The sequence below is a fragment of the Rousettus aegyptiacus genome, unplaced genomic scaffold (genome assembly GCF_014176215.1).
Source record: "Rousettus aegyptiacus isolate mRouAeg1 unplaced genomic scaffold, mRouAeg1.p scaffold_m13_p_9, whole genome shotgun sequence".
NCBI classification, from domain to species: domain Eukaryota; kingdom Metazoa; phylum Chordata; class Mammalia; order Chiroptera; family Pteropodidae; genus Rousettus; species Rousettus aegyptiacus.
In genome coordinates, this window is record NW_023416312.1 from 26,412,842 (window position 1) to 26,437,133 (window position 24,292).

Below are 24,292 nucleotides of genomic sequence, written 5' to 3' on the forward strand. Positions count from 1 at the left end.
AGAGATACATAGAAATGAATGATAATGATAGTACAACATATCAAAATTTTGGGACATGGCAAAAGTGGTGGTCATAAGAGGAAAGTTCTTATCATTACAGGCCAACCTCCTCGATGGGAGCCAGGCTGCCCAAAGTCAGAGGAAGCCCCTCGCCTGAATATAGGAACGACTCAGACCTGTAAAGATATATGTCCTTCCTGACATTGCCCGGGGGACTGAGGTTCCAGGAACTGGAGACAATAGTATAATCCTTTCAAAACAGCTAGCGCTTTGCTCATGTTACCTAGATAGATAAAGAAAGTTAAGAAGTTAAGACGTCTTGTGATTAGGTAACTCTCGCCTAAAGCTACATGTTCCCTCCCTTAAACCTGCCCCTATATATGTAACCCCCTACTTACAATAAACGAGACTTGATCAGAAAGCCTGTCTTGTCTCCATTCTTTGCGCCTCTTGTTCCCCTTCTCCTTCAGTCCTAGGACCTCCGTTGACTGTCCCGCGGGCCGGGACACCTCCTAAAACAAAAACAAGATCAAATAAACAACCTAACATTTCATATTTAAAAAAAAACTAGAAAAGGAAGAACAACTGAAGCCTAAAGTCAGCAGAAAGAAAGATTTAATCAAAAATAGAGCAGAAATAAATGAAATTGAAAACAACGACAAAAAGAAAAACCATAGAAAAAATGCAACAAAGAGCTGGTTCTTTCAGAAGGTTAATAAAATTGACAATGCCTGGCTAGACTCACTAAAGAAAAAAGAGAAAGGACACAAATAAACAAAATCAGGAATCGAAGAAGATAAATTTTGACAGACACCACTGAAATAAAAAAGGTTCATACAAGAATACTATGAAAACGTATATAACACTAAATTTAATAACCTAAAAGAAATGGACCAGTACTTGGAAAGATACAAGCTTTCTAGCCTGAATTAAGAATTTGAAAATCTAAACAGAATGATCAGCAGTATGGAAACTGAAACAATCATCAAAAATTTAACCAAAAGTAAAAGTCCAGGACCAGATGGCTTCACCAGTGAATTCTATCAAATATTCAAAGAAAATTTATTACCTATTCTCAAACTGTTCCAAAAAAGTCAGACGAGGCAATACTTCCCAATGTATTTTATGAGGCCAAAATTACCCTGACATAGAAACCTGTTAAAGGTAATCCAAAAAAGGAAACTACAGACCGATATCTCTCATGAACAGAGATGCAAAAATCCTAAATAAGATATTAGCAAACTGAATACTACAACATACTAAAAAGATTATACACCACGATCAACTGAGCTTCATCCCAGGGGCACATGGATGGTTCAACATATGCAAATCAATTAATGTGATACACCACAAAACAAATTAAAAAATAAAATCATATGATCATATCAATAGATGCAGAAAATGCCTTCTGCAAGATACAACATCTATTTATGATTAACACACTTAATGAAATTGGTAATGAAGAAAAGTACCTTAACATAATAAAGGACATATAGTGCAAACCCTTCACCATTATATTTAATGATGATAAACTAAAAGCCTTCCTTCTAAGATCAGAAACAGGGCAAGGCTCTCCAATATCGCCACTCTTATTCAATATCACATTAGTGGTCCTAGTGAGTGCAATCAATCAAAAGAAATATGTAAAAGGCATCCAAAGAGGAAAAAAAGAAGTTAAACTGCCACTATTTGCAGATGACATGATTATTTATATAGAAAAGCCTAAAGACTCCACAAGAACACTACTAGAAACAATAAGCAAATACAATAAAGTTTCTGGATACAAAATCAATGTTAAAAAGTCCATAACATTCCTATTCTCTAATAATGAAGTGTCAGAAAAAAAGTGGAAATAATAATTCCTTTTGCAATTGCAAGAAAAAAAATGAAATACCTAGTAATAAATCTAATGAAACATGTAAAGGACCTGTATAATGAAAACTATATGACCCTATTAAAAGAAATTGAAGAAGATACAAGAAAATGGAAAAAATATACCCTGTTCTTGGTTGGAAGAATCAACAAAGTTAAAATGTCCTTATTACCTAAAGCATTATACAGACTTAATACAATTCCCAACAAAATCTTATTGGTCTTTCTTAAAGAAATAGAACAAAAAATCATCAGATACATATGGAAGCACAAAAGACCCAGAATTTCCAAAGCCATCCTAAAAAACAACAAAACAAAACAAAACAAAAACAAGGCTTAGGCATCACTCATCATTCTGCCCAACTTTAAATTATACTACAAACGACAATAATCAAAATGGCAAAGTACTGGCAGAAAAACAGATGCAAAGATCAGTGGAAGAGAATCCAGATTCTGGATGTAAGCTCATGTTTAGAATGGCAAATATTTTTTGACAAAAGAACCAATACATACAGTGGAGAAGAGAAAGTCTGTTCAATAAATAATGCTGTGAAAACTGGAAAGCCACCTGCAGAAGAATGAAACTAGACTGTTGTCTAACACCACACACCAAAATTAACTCAAGATGAATTAAGGACATGCTTATAAGAGTAAAAGAATAAATTTCATAGAATAAAACATGGGAATTAAACTATGGACCTTGGGTTAAAAAAGGATTTTATGAATTTGACCTCGAAGGTACGGGAAGTAAAACCAAAAATAAAGGAATGGGACTAAATCAAACTATAAAGCTTCTGCATAGCCAAAGAACCATCAATGAGGGAAAGATTCAGCCATCCAATGGAAAAATATATCTGCAAGCAATGCCTCCAATAAGGGCCTAATATCCAAAATATACAAAGAACTCATACAAGTCAATAACAACACTAATAACAAAAATCCAATTAAAAAAATGGGCAGAGGACCTGAACAGACACTTCTCCCAAGAAGACATACAAATTTCTAACATACGTTTGCAAAGATGCTCAATCTCAGTAGCTCTAAGGGAAATGCAAATCAAAACCACAATGAGGTATCATGTCACACCTGTTAGAATAGCTGTTATCAACAGGATGAATAATAATAAGTGTTGGATAGGATACAGAGAAAAGAGGAACCCTCATACACTGCTGGTGGGACTGCCACTTGGTACAGCCACTATGGAAAACAATACAGAGGTTCCTCAAAAACTAAGAATTGGTCTACCATATGATCCAGCAATCCCTCTACTGGGTATTTACCCCAAAGACTTGAAAACCCATATCCAAAAAAGGTATTTACATACTGATGTTCATAGCAGCATTATTCATGGTGGCCAGGACATGGAAGCAACTGGTGTCCTACAAGAGATGAGTGCATAAAGAAGCAATGGTACATATATACAATGGAATATTATTCAGTCATAAGAAGAGATAAAATACTGTCATTTGTGACATTATGGGTGGACCTTGAGATAATCATGCTAAGCAAAATAAACCAGACAGAAAAAGTTGAAAATCACATGATATCACTTATATGTGGGATATAAACCTAAAAGCAACAAATGAACAGAACAAACAAAAAGAGACTCATGGACACGGACAATTGACTAGTGGTTACTAGAGGGTAGGTTCTCTTGGAGAGTGTGGTGTTAGATGGGGTAAAAGGGGTCAAATATGTGCTGATAGAAATCTAATTAATTATGGGAGGTGAACACACAATGTGTTAAAATGTTAAATGTGTTAAATGTATTACTGTTAAAATGTACAGTGAAAACAGACTGGATTTCATTAACCTATGTCACCATAAAAAAAACTCAATGGAAAACACAGATCTAAAGAGTGTTGATTAATTGGAAAACTGGTTTGAAAAATTATCCAGAATGCGGTCATAATCCACATATTCAACAATCCCAACAAAGCAGAAGCAGATTATTTTAAAATATTTATATCTACGCATAGTACAATGAAAATCCTAAAGGCAACTAGAGATAAAAGACTGATTACCTTTAAAGAGGAAACTATTGACTGACAGGCGATGTCACATCAACAATAAAACCCATGTTACAGTGGAATTATGTCTTATATCTTCAATGTGCCAAAAGTAGGTACCTGTCAATCTAGAGAATATTGTCTTGGAGGACACAAAGGTATAAAGGTATATGTAACTCGAAACTTGATAAGTGAAGTATGCATGTTTTGATTTTCTGAATAATGACTAAAAGAAATAAGACAGAATATATAACCTAAATGAATTCCACAGAGTTTAGGCTAATGGTTTGCCTAAATGGGGAGCAGAGTTGGAATAATTGGGATCAGGAAGGAAAACACAGGAGTGGAAACACTTCTGTGTGCTGACAATGTTTTGTTACTTGATTTGTAGTGATTGTAGGAATGAGGTACTATGCTTTACAGTTAGTCATTAATAGGACATTTATGTTTGTTGACTTTTTATAGATGTTTTGCTCTAGAATTAAAAAGTTTTAAAAGTATACAGAAAGAAAATAATGCTTGTTTCATTTTAAAAATAGAGAAAACAATATAAGCAAAAAGCAAAGGGGAAAGAACCAATAGCATGAGAATAGATACAGTCTACCTTAGATTAAAATGAAAGGTATTTTGCTTGGGGACTTACTTTGTCTGAGTAAATCATGTTGCACAACTATTGCTTTGATGCTTATATCTTTACCATTTACTGCAGAAGATAATATTAATGGGCTGATTCTCAGTTCCTTAGGAAATGTTTGTAGCAAATTTCCCAAGCACTTTATAATGGCATCAAGCAAACCACAAAGAGATCTTGGAGTAAAAATGTCTGTGGCCACTGTGTGTACACACAGACATTAATGCATTGTCTACTATTTCTGAAATTTATTGTTTATTATCTGGCTACCCTAATACTATGTAAGCTTTACAATCAGGAACCTTGTTGATCTTATTCACCAATGCATCCCAAGTTCTTACTGGTATGTAGTAAGTCACAATAAATATTTCCTAGATGGATGGATGGATGAACAAATAAATATGTAGATCTCAGTGATGTTATAAATCTGGGGAGATACAGTGTTGAATATATAATGTAATAACCAAAGAGGTCTTAGAAATGATCTAGTTAAGCCTTGCATTTTACAGTTTACATTTTCATTTATCAAGTTAAACTGAGGCCAAAAAATGAATATCTTGTGCAGGATTACATAGCTCATTGGTGGTACATGATTCCAAGGTTAGCTATACTACGCTGCCTTACTTCTGGAAATGAAGACATGCAAATACACCATCAACATAAAAGATACCTCTTCAATCGGGATGTCAGATTCTAATGAAAATGATCTGTCTGAGTTTCAAAAAAAGAGATTCTTTATTTGTATATATCCCCCAGGTTTATAAAGACTTGTTTAAAGGGGAAAAAAACATGAATAAAGAATGGTAATAACTACATTGTATCAACAAGTACCTCAAATGGAAAATAATTAAGTGTTCAAACCAAAAGATAGGGTTACTGAATGGATAAGGAAATAAGACCCCTACATATGTTGCTTAAGAGACTAACTTTAGATTAAAACACACACATTAAAAGGAAGTGAGTAGAAAAAGATATTGCCTTGATTGGCTTAGAGAGTATTGTACTGAATGAAGTTCGTCAGAAAGAGAAAGACAAATATCACAAGATTTCACATACGTGTGGAATCTAAAGAAAAAACAAACAACAACAACAAAAATGAAAACAAACTCGTAGACACAGAGAACATTTTGAGGGTTACCAGATGGAAGAGGGGTTGAGGGGAAGGTGAAAAAGGTCAAAGGGATTAAGAAGTATAAATGGATAGTTACAAAATAGACATGAAGACATAAAGTGTACCATAAGGAAAATAGTTAATGTTGTAATAAATATGTAGGGGGAAGAGGGGTACTAGATTTAGTGGGGTGGTCATCTTGTGAGTTATATAGATCTCTAATCACTATGTTTTATAAGTGAAACTAGTATATTATTTTATGCCAACTATAATTGAAAAAAACCCTCATTGAATTGTACAATGTAAGTACAAGCAACTAATTGTCTATTGTATTTCAATAAAGCCGGGGGTGGGGGCGGGGAATTGCATGCTGAGTTCCAGGAAGAATTTTAAAGAATTAACATCTAGACACATTGTAATACATATATAGGATAACAGAGACAAAAACAAAAAATTTAAAGCAGTCCAGGAGAAAAGAGAGCTTACCTAGAAAGATAGGCAGCAAACTTTTGGTTAATTATGACAGAAGAATTGTATTTCCAAAGTGTTGAGTGAAAATGTTTTTTACATTTAAAATTCTATATCAGATAAAGGCATTAGAGCTATAAGAACCAGGAGAGTTTACTATTTACAGAACATTGCTGAAAAAATGAAAAAGAATGCCTCAATAATAATGCAGAAGGGACATGTAAGATACAAAACACGATTGTGAGCAAAGAAATTGATAAGCATGATACAATTATAGAATGTTAAGACAGTAAAAAAGACTGGCTTTGGTGTATTTAAAACGAGAAGGAGTTAAAATATAATAACATGAAAATGAGAGAGTAAACTTTAAAAGTTTTCTGAGCTCATTTTATTCTTTAGACTGAGGCTAGCGATGAGGATGATTTCTTATTTTATTTTTTTTAAACTCAATAGAGACGATGACTTTTATTTATTTTTATTTTATTTTGCCCCTCAGATATTTGTTTGTTTGTTTATTTGTTTGTTTATGATGGTGTCATTGGTTGACGAAACCAATAAATTTCAGCTGTACACTTTAACAGTAAAGCAAATATATATTTTCACTGTGTGTTCACTTCCCATATATTTCTTTTGTCAACTCATATTTGACCTCTTTTACCCCATCTACTTGTCCCTTACCCCCTCTCTCCTATCCTCTGATAAACACTAGTTATCATGTCTATGAGTTTCTGTTTGTTTGTCCTGTTCATTTGTTGCTTTTAGGTTTATATCCCACATATAAGTGATATCATGTGATTTTCAACATTTTCTGTCTGGCTTATTTTGCTTGGCATGATTATCTTGAGGTCCATCCATGTTGTCACAAATGACAACATTTTATCTCTTCTTATGGTTGAGTGATATTCGATTGTATATATGCACCACAGATTTTGTATCCAATAATCTATCTTTTAATTTTTATGCGTGTTAAAATCTAATTGCAAAGCCACACATGCTAATTTACTCAGCAGCCAACCGATATTCACATCTCCATTAGTTATACATTAGTATATACCCAGCAGATAAAGGAAAACTGCAGACCAACTCATCTTTTGAGCTGTACTTTATAGGATAGAAGGGAGCACCACCAAATATTATTGATATCCAGGATACTCATTTTGGGTTCCTGCAAAAAAAATAATTTTATACATCATACTCTATTGAATTACTTCTTTGGTCACTTACTGGGTGTCAAGTTCAGTGGCCTGTATGTCATTGGTACATTCTCATTCTAAGCATCTGTTCTCAGAATGAAATGAGTATAAATGTACAAGCAGCCTTGTTGACAAGATTCAAAGTTATAAAACAAGTATTTGGAACCTTGAGACATAATAGACTACTCTCTAGTATAGTGTTGTCTAATTGTAGCTTACTTTATGGTGGACAATGTTTCCATGTTAGCCCCCATTGGTCTTATAGCTGACTTGGGCTGCTAAGCTAACTTGTGTAATTTCAGACACCAAAACATGATGAGTATTTTGTTTAGCAGAAGAGCATTTTTTTTAGCCCTGGGGAAGAAAAGCCAAAATCTGTATTAGATGTACCTTTTCCTATTCCAAATGGGTATTTAATTATTCAACTACCCCAAGATTCAAAGACCATGAAAGGTTGGGAGTTGTTGGGAATTTTATTTGATGGATACTTTGAATTATTTTATAATGAGATTTATTGTCTTGCCTCCAGTAACAGATGCCACATTTTATCTCTAGTGCCTGAGAAAGAACTCTCGTCTTCATTTAAAGATGGCTCGGGGCCCCAGAAGTTAAACACTTTGGCCTGCACAAGTTGGAAGGAAAATCAGGTAACTACCTGTCCATGTTTCACTGCTTTTTTTTCCTTCAGATTTCTGGGATTTTGCTGAGTTCTCTGCTGAGAAACCTTGTTCATCTCCCTCACTCTATCTGATTAACCTGAAATTAACCTTCTCATTAATCCACAAGTATGGATTATTCACATGGGCTCTCATTGACTATGATTAAAAACTAAATTCCAGCTGATATATGCACAAGGAATAGTTAGTAGATATTTAAATTTGAATTTTTATTGCAAAACTTATTTACCAAAACATGTATTTTTATGTTAACCATAAGTCCACACTTGAAATATAGTTATTGATTGAAAGAAAAATTGAAACATCTCAGGCACCTGATCCAAGTTTCTATTGATTTTGCCCAATCCTATGAATCTAACCTATGAGGAAACAACATATTCAATCTGTTGCATGGAGGTTGTTTTACTCACTGAACACGGAACATGGGGATTTCCTATAAATTCATGTCTATAGTGAGGTCCTTACCTCTGTTAATCCTGTCCCATGTTCGTGTTAAATATTCTCGCCTTCATCAAGCATTACTTATCATAGTAGCTCAGTTTATTGACTGTTCATCTTTTTATTGGGAGGGCACTAATTCTAAGTTTCTATCTTTCGATGAGTCCTAGGAAAATTTGATCCCTAATTTACACCCATGCCTCAATTCTCCCTCACTTTACATAGCCTTTTGGAGTCTTACTGTCAAAATCCAAGTGTAAAGGCAAAAGAAAAAAGAAAAAAAAAAGCAGACAATGTGTTTCCAGTTTTATGTCTGTCTTAGCAATTCTATGAAAGATGCTTTGAAGCTCCTTTTGAAAAATTTGTGCCAAAGACCTGGTAATTGTTTTTTATGATTTTCCAATGAAGCATGAAGTCCTTTGTTAGCTGTCAATAGATTTCTCTTTATAGCTGTGAACACTAAGAAAGAGGCCTCTAACAACCATTTCTGTTTTTTTTCTCTTTCCCATCATCATTATCATTTTGGTCTGAGACTGAACAGTTGTCATCATACCCTTGAATAGCCTAAGAGGAATTAGGGGTAGATAAAATCAATTATGGTGGATACTTCCTGAATTTCAAAAGAAAATCATCACATGTAATTTATATCTAGTAGTTCAATACAAAAATTATTAAATTTTACTCTGTGCCGAGCATATTGCTAAAAGCAAAGTATATGTGATTAAAAACAACAACAACAACCATTTAACTGGGTTAAGGTCCTGTTAAATTCTTGTCCCACTTTTCTCTGAAATTTATGGATTGCATTACCTATATTCTATACCGCTACCTAAGGTCTGCCTTTGAATGGACACTGTTCTGAAATGATGTTATTAACTTATAGCCAACTCATTCCCATCATCAGACTTCCAACCTGGACTTACCCAAGGACCTTACTAATTTACTATGTCTTTTTTTCCCAGCTTTATTGAAATATAATAGACAATTAGTTGCTTATATATACATTGCACAATTCAATGAGTTTTTTTTTTCAATTATATTTGGCATAAAATAATGTAATAGTTTCAGTTGTACAGCATAGTGATTAGAGATCTATATAACTCACAAGATGATCAACCCACGAAATCTAGTACTCCTCTTCCCCCTCTACATATTTATTACATTATTAACTATTTTCCTTATGCTACACTTTATATCTCCATGTATATTTTGTAACTATCTATTTGTACTTTTTAATCCCTTTGACCTTTTTCACTTTCTCCCCAACCCCTCTCTCATCTAGTGCCCTCAAAATATTCTCTGTATCTATGAGCTTGTTTCCATTTTTTTGTTGTTGTTGTTTGTTTGTTTTTCACATGTATGTGAAATCTTGTGATATTCGTCTTTATCAAATTCATTCAGTACGATACCCTCCAAGTCCATCAAGGCAATATTTTTTTTTCTATCTCCTTCCTTTTAATGTGTATGTTTTAATCTAAAGTTAGTCTCTTTTAGGCATCTTATGTAGGGGTCTTATTTTCTTATCCATTTAGTAACCTTATCTTTTGGTTTGAGCACTTAATTATTTTCCATTTGAGATACTTGTTAAAAAATATAGTTATTACCATTCTTTATTAATGCTTTTGAAACACTTTTTTTCTACTTGAGGAAGCCCCTCCAACATTTCCTATAATACTGGCTTGGTGTTGTTGAATTCTTTAGCTTATTGTTGTCTGGGAAGCTCTTTATCTGTCCTTCAACTCTAAGTGATAGCTTTGCTGAATAAAGTATTTTTGGTTGTAGATTCTAGGTTTTCACCACTTTGAATATTTTGTGCTAAGCCCTTCTGTCATGCAAAGTTTCTTTTGAGAAATCAACTACTAGTTTTATGGGTTCTCCCATGTAGGTAACTAAGTGCTTTTCTCTTGCTGCTTTTAAGAATATCTCTTTTTATTTAAATTTGAAATTTAATTATAACATGTTTTGGTGTGGGTCTCTTTGGGTTCATCTTTTTGGGGACTCTCTGAGCTTCCAAGGATTGTATGCCTAGTTCCTTCACCAGGTTAGGGAAGTTTTCCATCATTATTTCTTCAAGTAGCTCTTCAACTTTTTGTTTTCCTTCAAGTGCCCCTATAACACGGATATTTTTACATTTAATTGTGTCCCATAGGCTCCTTAGATTATTATTATACTCTTGGTCTCTTTTTTCATGCCATTCTGATAGAGTGTCCTTGGCTTCCCTGCCCTCTATATCGGTGGTTCAATCCTCTTCTTTATCCACTCTGTTGATTCCCTCTAATACACTCTTCATCTTAGATAATGTGTTCTTCATTTCTGACTGGTTCCCCTTTATAATTTACATTTCCATTTTTATATATTTTTATCTCTTTGTTAATGTTTTCACAGAATCCATCTACATATCACCTAAGTTCATTGAACATCTTTATAACCAGTGTTTTGATTACTTGACTCATTTATTCCTGAATCTCTTTTCTATTCTCTCATATGGTTTCTGCTTCTTTGTCTTTCCATTTTGGCTGCCTTTGTGTATCTGTTTATATGTATTAAGCAAAGCTATTAAGTCTTCTGGGCTTATTAGTGTGGCTTTGTGTAGTAGATGTCCAGTGGTAGTCATGAGAGGGATTCAGCTGCAGGCCAAGTTTAGTTCCAGCCTGTGCCCTTCCAAGACCACCTGTTTCGATTCAGCAAGCAATCCATGTATGCTGTGCTTATAGTTGCCTCAAGAAACCATACCAGACACAAAGGCCAGCTGCCACCAATGTGGCTCTTGGGGTTGGCTCAGTAAAGAGCACTAAAGTCACCTAGGATACAACTGGATGTGGCTTGGTTGGGGCCGTCAGTTGGGGGAGACAGAGTTTCAGGGAATTCTCTGGGTAGAGTGACCTCTTTTATCCAGTTTGATGACGTCTCAGCTATGGTGGCTCTGGATCTGCACACTGGGAAGGAAAAGACTCAACAGAGGAAAAATAAATACCACTGGCACTTCTGCCTGGGAGAAAGCCTTGCCTCTGTCCCTTGCTCTGACAACTCAGTGTCTCCCTGTAAGTCCTTGGTGCCCCCCAAGCACCCAACCTGGAGCTGATGCTCAGAGCGAGCAAGTGTGTCACCGCGAAAATTTGGTTGTGAACATAACCTCTTTAAGAGGCATCTGAAATTGCCAGCTGCCACTGCCTCAGTCTCTGTCTCACTCAACTACTTGGACTTGGCAGCCTCATGTCTTAGTTCCCTCCTATCTTCTACAATTACAGATTTAATATTTCTCTCCCTAGTTGTAGTGCTTCTGTTCATCCAAATCCCAGGCAACTTTGCCTGCTGTTTGCTCCCTGTTTCCATTCCAACTTTGATGTGGTCATAAACAAAGCCTCTATCATCTATGCCATTTTAGGTGCTTCCTTTACTAATTTTATTTTTATTTTTATTTTTTTTTATGTTTTAAGTGAGGCAACCCTTGGTTGACCTCACAGATTGCATGGACCTTGTCAATTTAACATCCCTTATTTTTTAATTTTTTATGCCTATGGCACCTGGTCTTCCTAGGTGGTCTCCCATATAAGTACTAACCAGGCCCGACCCTGCTTACCTTCTGAGATCAGACAAGATTGAGCTTTTTCAGGGTAGTATGGCTGTAGACTCCTTTACCAATTTTAAAACTTTGTCTCCAAGGTTAGAATGCCTGAACATGTTACAACTTTAGGACAATGGATTTGTGTCTAGCCTTCCTTGCTGGGCAAGCCTCTGTGACTTTCCCAGATATACCAGTCTTAGTTTTGTCTCCTTTTTCACTACCTCATGCTTCTGAAGTACCAAGATTTCTCACAGCAGCACTTGTTGTACCTGATTTCACAAATATAATTATTCTGTTAATCCCACTCCTTATACAATACCTAGCAAAGGATGGAGCACACAGAAATTCCTGTTGAGCAAATGCTTGAGCCAAAAAGAGAGGTTTGTCTGCATATCTTAGTTCAGGATTTGGAGCAAACATTGGTAAAAAAAAATACAAATTAAGCATCTCTGCCCTCATAAGTTTATAACTTGATGGGGAAATTAGGATCAACACAGGAAATAAGAATTAATAATGCAGACTGTCTGGTTCCTGTGTTTTCTATAGAGATAACACGTACTCCTTCTCAATTTGCCACTCAAGAAAGAAAATACGACACTTCACTTCTTTTCACACCTACTGACACTATCAGTGATGGACTACCATTGATTTCTCATCTTTAATGTCTTTCATATTTATCCTTTCTTTCTACCATCAATGATACTACCTCAATTAAAGTCATAATTGCTCACTTGGGCTACTGTTACAACCTCCTGGTTGATCTTCCTGCCTTCAAAATTTTCCTATCACAGTTATCCTTCATTTTACTATTTTAGTGATATTTCTTTTATACCTAAGCCATTTAAAACTAAATATTTTTTATTATTTTTAAACTAAAAGACATGTGATTGTCTTCCTAATAGTGTACAGTGTCGGGAATGTAAAATAACTCTCCTTGCCAGTGCAAATGCTCATTTCTTTCCATTGGTGATTCTAGAATATAGGAGCAGTTTCCGCACTTCCCATTCTTTTCTCCATCCACTTGCATCTGGCTTTGGGTCCTATCACTTAACTAAATAGGCTCTCCACATTTCTAAATGCAACAGATTTCAGACTTGTCATCGCAGTGGCATATAGCACTGTTGGCTCCATGTTCCTTTAAGAAACTCTTATTGGGTCCTGTATGAGTTTCCTATTGCCACCATAACAAATGACCACCAACTTGGTGGTTTAACACAAACATCAGACATTTATTCTCTTATACTCCTGGAGGTCATTACTCCAAAATCAGTTTCACTGGACCAAAATCAAGATGTTGACTCTAGGGGATAATCTGTTTCCTTGTCTTTATTTATTTGTTTGTTTGTTATTTGCTTGCTTCTAGAGGCTGCCTGCATTCCTTAGTTCATGGTCTCTTTCTCTATCTTCAAAGCCAACCATGCAGTATCTTGCTTCTGTTGGCACACAGCTTTCTTATTCTATAGTCAAAATTTCTGTTGCGACTCTGTAAGGACACTTGTGATTACAGTTAGCATCCGTTAGATAATCCAGCTAATCTCTCCATCTCAAGATCCTTAACTTAAACACACATGCAAAGTTGTATATATTTTTTCAGGTAACACTTACAGGTTCCAGGGATTAGGATATGATCATCATTAAGGGTAATCGTTCAATCTACCACAGGGTTCATGAAATAATACTGCCAGTTTTCTCATATTTCTGTGGCCACTTGTTCTCTGTCTTTTTTGTAGACTCATGCTGCTCAATACAAAAATTAAATATTGGGTTTTCTGAAGATTTATTCCTAGGTCATTTCTTCCTAGGCTGTGTAATGGTTAATTTTATGTGTCAACTGAGATAAAGGATGTTCATATAGCTGGTAAAATACTATTTAAAGGCACGTCTGTAAAGGTGATTCAATTGAGTGAATAAAGAGATTCACCCTTAGTGATGTGGGTGAGCATCATCCAATCCATTATGGACACAATGGAACAAAGAGGCAAAAAAAGGGCTAATTCTTTTTTCTCTCTTCTTGAGCTAGGACATCTATCATTTCTTGCCCTCAGACATAGAGTTCCTGCTTCTCAGGCCTCTGGACTCACACTGAATTATACCACGGGCTTTCTTGGGTCTCTAGCTTGCGCACAGCTGATTGTTGGCCTTGTCAGCCTACATAACCATGTGAGCCAATTTCTATAATAAATCTCTAGGTATAGATTAGATATAGATATAGATATAGATATATAGATATAGATATCTTATTGGTTCTGTTTCTCTGGAGAACACTGAGTAATAAGAGCTGTGTTCTACTTATTTATTTACAATTTATAAGACATAGATTTTTTCTGAGAAAAATTATTTTTAAATAAATTAATTTAATTTTGATAAATTTAAATTGAATAAATATATTGTTAAAGTAAATATTATAAAATAAAATACACATAGAGAAAAGTGCAAAAACATAAATATATAACTTAACAAATTATTATAACATAGAGATATGTAACTACCACTCAAGTCAGAAAACCGCATTGTCAGTAGTCTAGAAATCCTGTGTAGGCCTCTTCCCAATTATATCCCCCTCCTTATTAAATTTATCCTCAACTCTTTTAACTCATATAATGTGAGATCTTTTATTCCTTTTGAGAAAGAGAAAAGCAGCTCCTGACATTTTAGAAGTGACCTGGCACTTTCCTGTTGATCTTAAAAACAATTTTGTAGAATATCAACATCAGACAAGGTCACTCTGCAACTCTATTGGATCAAGACAAAAGTTAGACCATTCCATAATTATGTCTAAACAAAGACAAAAGCATGAACTCTTCCAAACCAGAAAAATGACCCATCTCCCAGCTCATGTGATTGACTACTGTTTCTTTGCCAGTTAGAACTTTTGCCTCATTCTAATCTTCCCTCTGGCTAGAGAGGACTTATTAAAATACTCAGTCACAAAATTACCTCCATTTCCTGACAGTATGCAATCCAGAACAAAGTCCCATTTGAACTCTCCTCTAAAGCACCAGACACAAGACCAAATCCTGCAACAAGTCCTTTCTAATACCCTTTTACTGAGATGATCTTTTATGGCATGTGTTCTCTCTCATGGCAAGGAACAGTAAACCCAACTTGTTTAACTCTGTGTCCTTGGCATTGTTTGCCTAAAGAACGCTGACATTCTGGATGTTCTAAGTGATTTTTATTTGTGTAATAATAGTTAATATTTTTGAATATTAATTACTTTTTTGAATAGTCTCCTTACTGATTTTGCTTGATTTTAAAAATAACATTTATAAAATTGTGAGGAAAATGTTTACCTTTTCTTCTCCATTATTTATTCCTCTGAATCCTTTTTCTTATTGATTTCCATTGATTAGTACTTATAGAACATAAATCTTTCTAGTGATAATGGATATCTTTGCCTTGTCCTTGTTTTAATGGGAATTTTTGAATTTCTCACCATTAACATTATATTGGTCCTTGATTTGAGATGTAAATCATGTAAGGAATTATTCTGGTTCAAATTCTGGTTACTTACATACTTGAGCAATTCCCTCATTTGAATATTATGGCAATAATAAAATTACTTCACACGGTTTTTTCACGGTTAAATTCATTAAAATATGTTAAAGATATAAGAACTTTTGTTGGGAGCTGCGCCCTTGGTCTCTCAAGCCCTCAGGCTGTGAGAACCAAACCCATGATAAACAAGCCTTTCCGAGAACTGGCTGACCACCAAAGGTGCTGATAGTCTCCTGCTTTCCCCCCCCACCTCGTACTTCCCCCTGTCCTTACCGCTCCTCACACCACCAGCTGAAGACCAATCATATTGCAACAGGTACCCTTTGCCTGCCCCCCTTTGTTCTTGCCGTATAAATATGTTTGTTATCCAAAAATAAAATTTGAGGCTTGATCAGAACACTGTCTTGCCTCCGCTCCTTTTTCTCCGCCCGTTTTTCCTTACAGGCTGGGTCTCCCTCGCCCCCACCAAATAACAAGTCCCGCGGGTCGGGACAAGTGGCGCCCAACGTGGGGCCCGAGGTAGAGACCCTCGCCGAGACGGACCCCTGAAGCCGAAGTGTGTCGCTCGAGCCCCCTCACAGAAGAGAGAAGTTGAAGTTGAGGACGCCTCTCACCGCTCATGAGAGTCACCCGTCCTCGGTAAGTCTCCCCTCGTCCGTCTCCAGAAAAACGGGCCCCCACCCTCAAACGGGCCCCCGCCCTGAGACATGGGCTCCCAGCTCTCTAAAGAAGCGGTCTTTATTCGAGACCTAAAAGAATCTCTTAGAGAAAGAGGAGTTAGAGTTAAAAAAAAGGATCTCATTAAGTTTTTTCTTTTTATAGACAAGGTTTGCCCTTGGTTCATTGTTAATGGACCTGAAATTCACCCTAAAAAATGGCAGAAAGTAGGTCGTGACTTAAACGATAAGCTCCACAGGGAGGGGCCCAATGCGGTCCCTGCCACCGTTTTCTCATATTGGTGTCTAATACGAGACATCGTTGAGGCCGCCTCTGATGACCCAGATAAACAACAACTGCTTTCTGTCGCTGAATACTGTCTTAGACCCCTTTCCCGCGCGCCATCCACTACTTCTCTCCCTCAAGACAAGGCCCCCTCTAAACCCCCTTCTGTGATTATAGACATGACCGATCACTCACCGACCGCCCCCACGGGTTGTTTGTACCCCCCTCTCCCCAAAGAACACCCCCCTTCGGAAGTCCAAATGACACTTCCTATGATTGCTAAAGACCCAGGGGACAGCCCCCTCGACCCCGGCGATGCTGCTATGCTAGAAGATGAGGCTGCCCGTTACCATAATCCAGAATGGCCGCCTTATGCCCTGCCGGGGCCTCCTCCATCTTATGTTTCTCAAGCTCCCACACTCACTCTTTTGCCGCCCCTGCTCTCCCCCTCTACATTGTCCGAGATGGAAAAAAAGGCTTTCGGCACAGATTATTAAGGTTAAGCAGATTTTAAAGATGATGGCTGAACTCACTTCCCTCCAAGCTACCCTCCAAAATGTCACCCTTACCGCGCCACCACAAAAGTCCTCCCCGAAGTTTTCGTCCAAACCTCCCAAAAAGAGTCTTAACTTTCCCGTGGTTACCCGTTCCGCCCGCACGCCGCCCACTTCCACCTCTGAGGCTACCTCGGAGGCCCCTGCCTCTGACTCAGAAGAGGAGGGTGAACATGCTCAGGAGGAGGATAGTGAGAAGGAGGAGCAGATTAACCCTGAACATAGAGAATTTCATAAGCTTCAGTTCAAAAACCTTAAAGAACTCAACATGGCCGTTAAAACTTACGGACCCAATGCCCCTTACACCCTTTCGGTTCTAGAAACCCTCACACGAGGGGGTCAGCTCCTGCCCAGCCAGTGGTTTCGGATAGTCCAGGCGGTACTGACCCGCGGACAATTCCTTACGTGGCGGGCTGATTTTTTAGAACGATGCCAGTCTACCGCTGTCATTAACCACAGGGACCCCCGCTCTCCCTCTACCACCTGGACCTTTGAAAAACTTGCGGGACAGGGAAAATATTCCGCGGAGGCTAAACAGAGAAGGTTCCCTTCTGCACTCCTCGCCCAGACCACTAGCCCTGCGCTTGGAGCCTGGAGGGCACTCCCTATTTCAGGGGCTGCGACTACTCCTCTTACAAAAATCACTCAGGGACCACAAGAAGATTATAGCGAATTTGTCAGTAGGCTCCTAGAGGCGGCGGAAAGAACCCTCGGGGGCAAAGCCTCTAATGACAGGCTCGTTAAACAATTGGCCTACGAAAATGCCAATGCCTCTTGCCGCGCGGTGCTGCGCGGAAAGACGCGAGATAAAACCCTTGATGAAATGTTGCGCATGTGCCGTGACGTTGATCCCTTCACCTCTAAAATGTCCCAAGCCATGCATCTGGCCATAGACCCCCTTGCCTCCAAGGTATCTCAGGCTGTTAATCTCGCGGTGGGAGCTGCCGTCCACGCACCTCAAAATCAACATAGGCCCTGCTTTGAATGCGGCCAGCCTGGCCATTTTGCTCGACAATGTCCTAACAATCCCCCTAATAACCCACCCCCTCTTACATTCCCCCCTCAGTTTGTCCAAAATGTAAGAAGGGATACCACTGGGCTAAGGATTGCCGCTCTACCACCGACATATTCGGTAACCCAATGCCCTCCCGTCAGGGAAACGGCCAGAGGGGCCAGCCCCGGGCCCCTCAACCGATTTCATTTCTGCCGGCCTCGGGGGACAGCCAACCAATAAACCTCTCGCCCTCCTCAGAGCTACACCCGGGAGCGCAGGAATGGACCTCTGTGCCTCCTCCTCAACGATATTAAAACCAGAGGATGGTGTTCAAGTTTTGTCCACGGGGATTTCTGGCCCACCCCCAAAAGACACTTATTTTTTAATATTAGGCCGTGCATCGACTACCCTGAGTGGCCTTACTATACATCCCTCCCTGGTAGATAATGATTATACAGGGGAGATTAAGATACTAGCCAGTGCATCTCAGGGCCCAATTACCATCACACAGGGACAGCGCCTAGCACAGGCGCTATCCTTGCCCTTAGACACCTCCCAGCCTGCCCTTAATGCAAAAAGAGGCCCCTCTAAACCGGGCTCTTCTGACCTATATTGGGTCCAAGCAATCACCAAAGAACGCCCCATGCTCACACTTAAAATTCAAGGGAAAAGATTTAAAGACATTCTAGATTCTGGAGCAGACTCCACTGTAATTTCCTGGGCTTCATGGCCCTCTAGCTGGCCTGTACAGGCCTCTCTAACCCACCTACAAGAGATTGGCCAATCAAAAAATACTTTACGAAGTTCACAATTGCTAACTTGGGAAGATGAGGAGGGAAATACTGGAACCACTCAACCATTTGTAGTTCCAGGTTTACCAGTAAACCTTTGGGGACGAGACATTCTCTCCCAAATGAAGGTCATTATGTGCAGCCCCAATGACATCGTTACTCATCAAATGTTAGCTCAGGGTTATCTCCCTGGACGGGGCTTAGGAAAAACAGGACAAGGAGACCCCAATCCTGTAATGGCTACGCCTAAACCAGATCGTTCGGGCCTAGGATTTAATAACCATTTTTTGTAAGGGCCATTGCTCCTCCTGCACACCAGGCAGACAAAATAACCTGGAAAAATGATAATCCTGTCTGGATAGACCAATGGCCCCTTCCCCACAAAAAACTTGATGCAGCCATAGAGTTAGTGCAGGAACAGCTGGCTGCGAGACACATTGAACCATCCACATCCCCTTGGAATACCCCTATATTTGTCATACAAAAACGCTCAGGGAAGTGGCGTCTCTTACAAGATCTCAGGGCAGTTAACAAAACCATGGTTCCTATGGGTGCTTTACAGCCTGGAATTCCCTCCCCCATAGCCATTCCCCGTGATTTCCTTAAACTTGTCATAGATCTTAAAGATTGTTTTTTCTCAATCCTTCTCCATCCTAAAGATTGTAAACGTTTTGCCTTCAGCCTCCCCATAGTAAACAATGTTGGGCCAACGCCCCGCTTTCAGTGGAGGGTGCTCCCTCAGGGCATGGCCAATAGCCCTACCCTTTGCCAAAAATACGTAGCCCAAACTATTGACCCTTTTCGCAAACTCTTCCCTGCCCTGTACATTATTCATTACATGGACGATATCCTTTTGGCAGGGGCCGAGGAGGCTCAGCTACATCTAGCCGGTCAGGAACTAATAAAAGCTCTTAAAGAAAGAGGGTTAAATATCTCCCCTGAGAAAATACAAATGCATCCTCCTCAGTTATTCCTAGGTTTTGAACTTTTCCCTACCAGCGTGTTTTCTCAAAAAATACAATTAAGAACAGATTCCTTACAGACGCTTAATGACTTTCAGCGCCTACTTGGAGATATCAATTGGCTCAGACCATATCTAAAATTAACCACAGGAGATCTCAAGCCCTTATTTGACATATTGCGCGGGGACCCAGATCCGACCTCCCCTCGCTGCCTCACCCCAGAGGCCAAACAGGCATTAGAAAAGGTCGGAACTGCTATCAGCCAACAGAACATAGGGTATCACTCACCCTAGACCTTTGTCGCCTAGCCGCAGGGGCGTCCCCAGACTGGGGACTGCCAGATATATACCTCCCTCTCTCTGAGGCGCCCCAAAATCCTAATGCTGACCATCGAGCCTCCTCCCCTGCGGGATGTGACTCAGGCCAAGCAAGAACTGTCCTTAGAGAGCCCGACTTTTATGTTTGTCCGGGTGGACACAGAGATAGGGCCCTTAATTACAGGTGTGGCTATAGAGAATCCTTTTTCTGTGCCTCCTGGGGCTGTGAGACTACAGGTGACGCCTATTGGCATCCTAGCTCCACTTGGGATTATTTCTATGTGAGAAAGGGGTGGAATGACACAGGCCCTAAATGGTGGGGAACCTCAGCCAATCCAGTGTGCACCAAGGAAAACGCCACAAAAGGATGGTGCACCCCTCTTATTATTACGTTTACTGAGGCCGGAAAAAAGGCCCCCCTTGATGGGTGGTTGAGAGGGCACGAATGGGGTCTACGGCTCCATATAGGAGGGCCGGACCCGGGCCTCACGTTTAAGGTTAGGCTAACCAAAGAAATACCCAATACGGAAAATAAAATTATCCTAGGGCAGAATAAAGCCCTGTATCCTGCTCCCCCTCGTCCCCGAAGTTCTCCCATACCCACTTATAATAGTTACAGCTCTCCTTTTACCCAACACACTCCATTCCAAGCCTTCCTACCCCCTGCTGGACCTTCCACGGGTAGCACCCTAATGTCTTTAGCAAATGCCACAGCCTTATCTCTTACAAATTCATCTTATGAAACCTGTTGGATTTGTTTTTCACCTGTCCCCCCTTTTTATGAGGGCATCGCAATTATAACTCAAAAAATCATTTATACTAATGACTCGGGCCTCACGCGCTGGATAGGCCTTCCCCAGTCACAGGTCTCTCCTGGGCAAACGCTATCTCAGTTGTCTGGAATTGGCGTTTGTGTTCATGGCTCCGACTTGCTCCTCCCCCCTGAACTAAGTCCTATTTGTAATTCCTCTCTTGCACCTAATACTTCCTATCAATTCATGGTAGCCCCTAATGGAACCTATTTTGCTTGCTCATTTGGAATAACACCCTCTATCGTCCCTCTGTTATTAACGCAAAATCATGAATATTGTGTAGTAGTTATGCTAGTACCCCGAATCTCTATTCGTCCCCCCACAGACTTAATTCCTTTTTATTCTGACTCCCCGCGCTCAAAAAGAGAACCTGTAGCAGCAATCACCCTTGCTGTCCTTCTTGGCCTGGGAGCCACCGGTGCAGGGACAGGTATAGCCTCTATTATATCCACAAGACAACAATTATTTACTCTTAGTCTGGCAATAGATAAAGATATCCAGGCCTTACAAGAAGGTCTCAACAACCTGAAAGAGTCTCTGGTGTCCCTCTCAGAAGTAGTATTACAAAATCGCAGAGGCCTTGACCTTTTATTCCTTAAGGATGGGGGACTGTGTGCCGCCCTTAAAGAGGAGTGCTGTTTTTATAAAGACAGGACAAGATTAGTCCAAGACAGCATAGACAAAGTCAAGAAAAGCTTAGAAGCCAGACAGAAACAGAGAGAAAAGGATGAATCTTGGTACAAAAACTGGTTCTCTACCTCTCCTTTGTGTTCCACCTTACTACCCAGTTTGTTAGGGCCCCTGGTTGGCTTGCTGCTTCTTTTAACCTTTGGGCCCTGGGCTTTCAGACGCATGACAGATCTTGTTAAAAAACAAGTAGACGCTTTGCTGCAAAAATCTCTCACAGTTTACTATCACCGCCTTAATGTCGAAGAGCCCCCTGAAGACCCCAGCACCGCCCTCCACTTTTCCACCCTCGTTGAAGATATTCACAAACCTTGGTATTCCAGACTCGGGTGGCGATAAAAGGCTCCCTCCCTACGGGGAACGACATAAGAGACAGAGGAATGTCTACCTTCACCTTTGATAGACCAAGGAAAGGTATGGGCATCGAGATGGGTGCAGATGCAAAGCTACTGCAAGGGAAGACCCACTAGAGGGTCCCCTCTGTCCTTCCCTGAGAACATACCTGGTTTGCACAGAGGTTGGTATCCAAATCACAATCTAAAACCGGCTCTGCCTCTCCTCCCCAAAAGATACCAAGAGCCAACAATAGATGGGCGTATATAGCCCACGGGAGGAACCAGGTCAATGTTCCCCCACTCGGTTAAGGCCCACCTTTCTAAAATAGAAAGGGAGGAGATGTTGGGAGCTGCGCCCTTGGTCTCTCAAGCCCTCAGGCTGTGAGAACCAAACCCATGATAAACAAGCCTTTCCGAGAACTGGCTGACCACCAAAGGTGCTGATAGTCTCCTGCTCTCCCCCCCACCTCGTACTTCCCCCTGTCCTTACTGCTCCTCACACCACCAGCTGAAGACCAATCATATTGCAACAGGTACCCTTTGCCTGCCCCCCTTTGTTCTTGCCGTATAAATATGTTTGTTATCCAAAAATAAAATTTGAGGCTTGATCAGAACACTGTCTTGCCTCCGCTCCTTTTTCTCCGCCCGTTTTTCCTTACAGGCTGGGTCTCCCTCGCCCCCACCAAATAACAAGTCCCGCGGGTCGGGACAAACTTTGAACAGTGCTTAGTCCATAATAATTACTATAAATGCTTAATTATATAAAATCAATATAGTATAACATAAATACGATATGATAGTTATACAACACATCTATAATAAAAATGATGATATTTAATATGTTATACAAGTGCTATTTGTTATGAATCTATTCTAATATAAGAATTTTATCAACATTAGAGATTGGATTTTATCAAATGCCTTTGTAGAATCTGTAACGATGTTCATATGGTATTTCTCCTTTCTTAGATTCATTTTTCTTAAACACTCGTCTGAACATTTTTCTTACACCATGTTTAGACTCATCTTACCTGCATGAGATGATACGTAATTCTGTAGCAAAACATTCAAAAACTTTAATGATATAACCTTCACTTTTATTTCTAACCTCATCTACTTCCACTCTGAACCCTCTCTTCTGGATATAGTAAAGCATCTGCTCTATAGAAGTACAGTATAATATTTTTACCATGGGGTTTGTTGTGAGGATTAAATATTTTATGCATTTTAAAAATATGTGAAATGTATAGAATGATACCTGGTACCATGTAAATGCACTATAAGTGTTCCTGTAACTATTTTATTCTTTTTTCACTGAAAGCGTTACCAGTATGAGATATTGAATTTGATCAAATTCCTTTGGGGCATATGTAGAGTTATTTATGTGTTATTTTTCTTGTTATTGATTCATCTTTTAAAACATATATCTGATCATATGATACCATTATATAGACTCACCACTGACTGCAAAGCAAGACATTCAAGGCCTTCCATGATCTAAGCCAGCTATTGGAGGACTTGACCATGGTCCTTTAAATAGATTTTCAAATTTTCTCTTAATTCCAAACAATTTTTACCAGGCTGTGAATTTTCAACTTTTTCCTGCTTTCTTATGTCCCTAAGTGTTGATGGAAAATATAAGACAAAAGCATAGCATTATAGGTGTTGGACTTTATTGTTCTTAAAACTTTTAATTCATTAGACCAATTTATGGACAAACTTGTATATCTTCTTTGGGGCCCCAGACACCATTTGATTATGTGCTCATTAGTGTAACTTCTTTACTGCATGTGTAAAAATTCCACATGTATTAAAAAAGGCTCCCAAGTCAATACTTAAGTCCTTGTTCTAGGAATTTCCTGTTTTCTAAGCATACATTATAGAGAACTAAACAGTATTTAGTGTTCCCCTCAGGGCTACCTAAAAATTCAAAGATATATTGAAATCACATCAACAACATCTTGTCCGTTCATAATATATTATGCAAAGGCTTATAATCCCTCCTAGGGAAATAAAATTAATTGTTCAATGTTATTCCCTTGTGAGAGAGGAGAGCATAGTAAATACTCCTTCTCTGTACCTTTGGAGATAATTGGCTGAAAAACAATTGGGTGGAAATTGTTTTCTCACTCAAGGTCACTTTGCTGTACATTAGCACAATTGAGGCATGCTGCTGAGTACCAGGAACATGCCCTTCAGATGATTAGTTATATAAAAAATGTAATGGCTATATGTAGAGCCAGAGGAGAGAAAGAGCAATCAGGGGGATTGTTTTATAAACTATATAAATGTCTAAACAATGTACTGTATACTTGAATCTAATAATGCAATTTTTAAAAAGTTAAAAGAGAGAAACAGATGAATCCTCAGCATGGCTTTGAGAATGTAAGAAGTAGAGTTGATGTTAATTGCTGAGTTAGTTTTCAAAGCTAGCCT

The 24,292-nt window shown here is 38.9% G+C and overlaps 1 pseudogene; it reads right to left on the reverse strand.

Annotated features, from left to right (window-relative positions):
* Positions 1–11,911: 11,911 nt before the first annotated feature.
* Positions 11,912–12,030, reverse strand: LOC118607938 (annotated as a pseudogene).
* Positions 12,031–24,292: the final 12,262 nt, after the last annotated feature.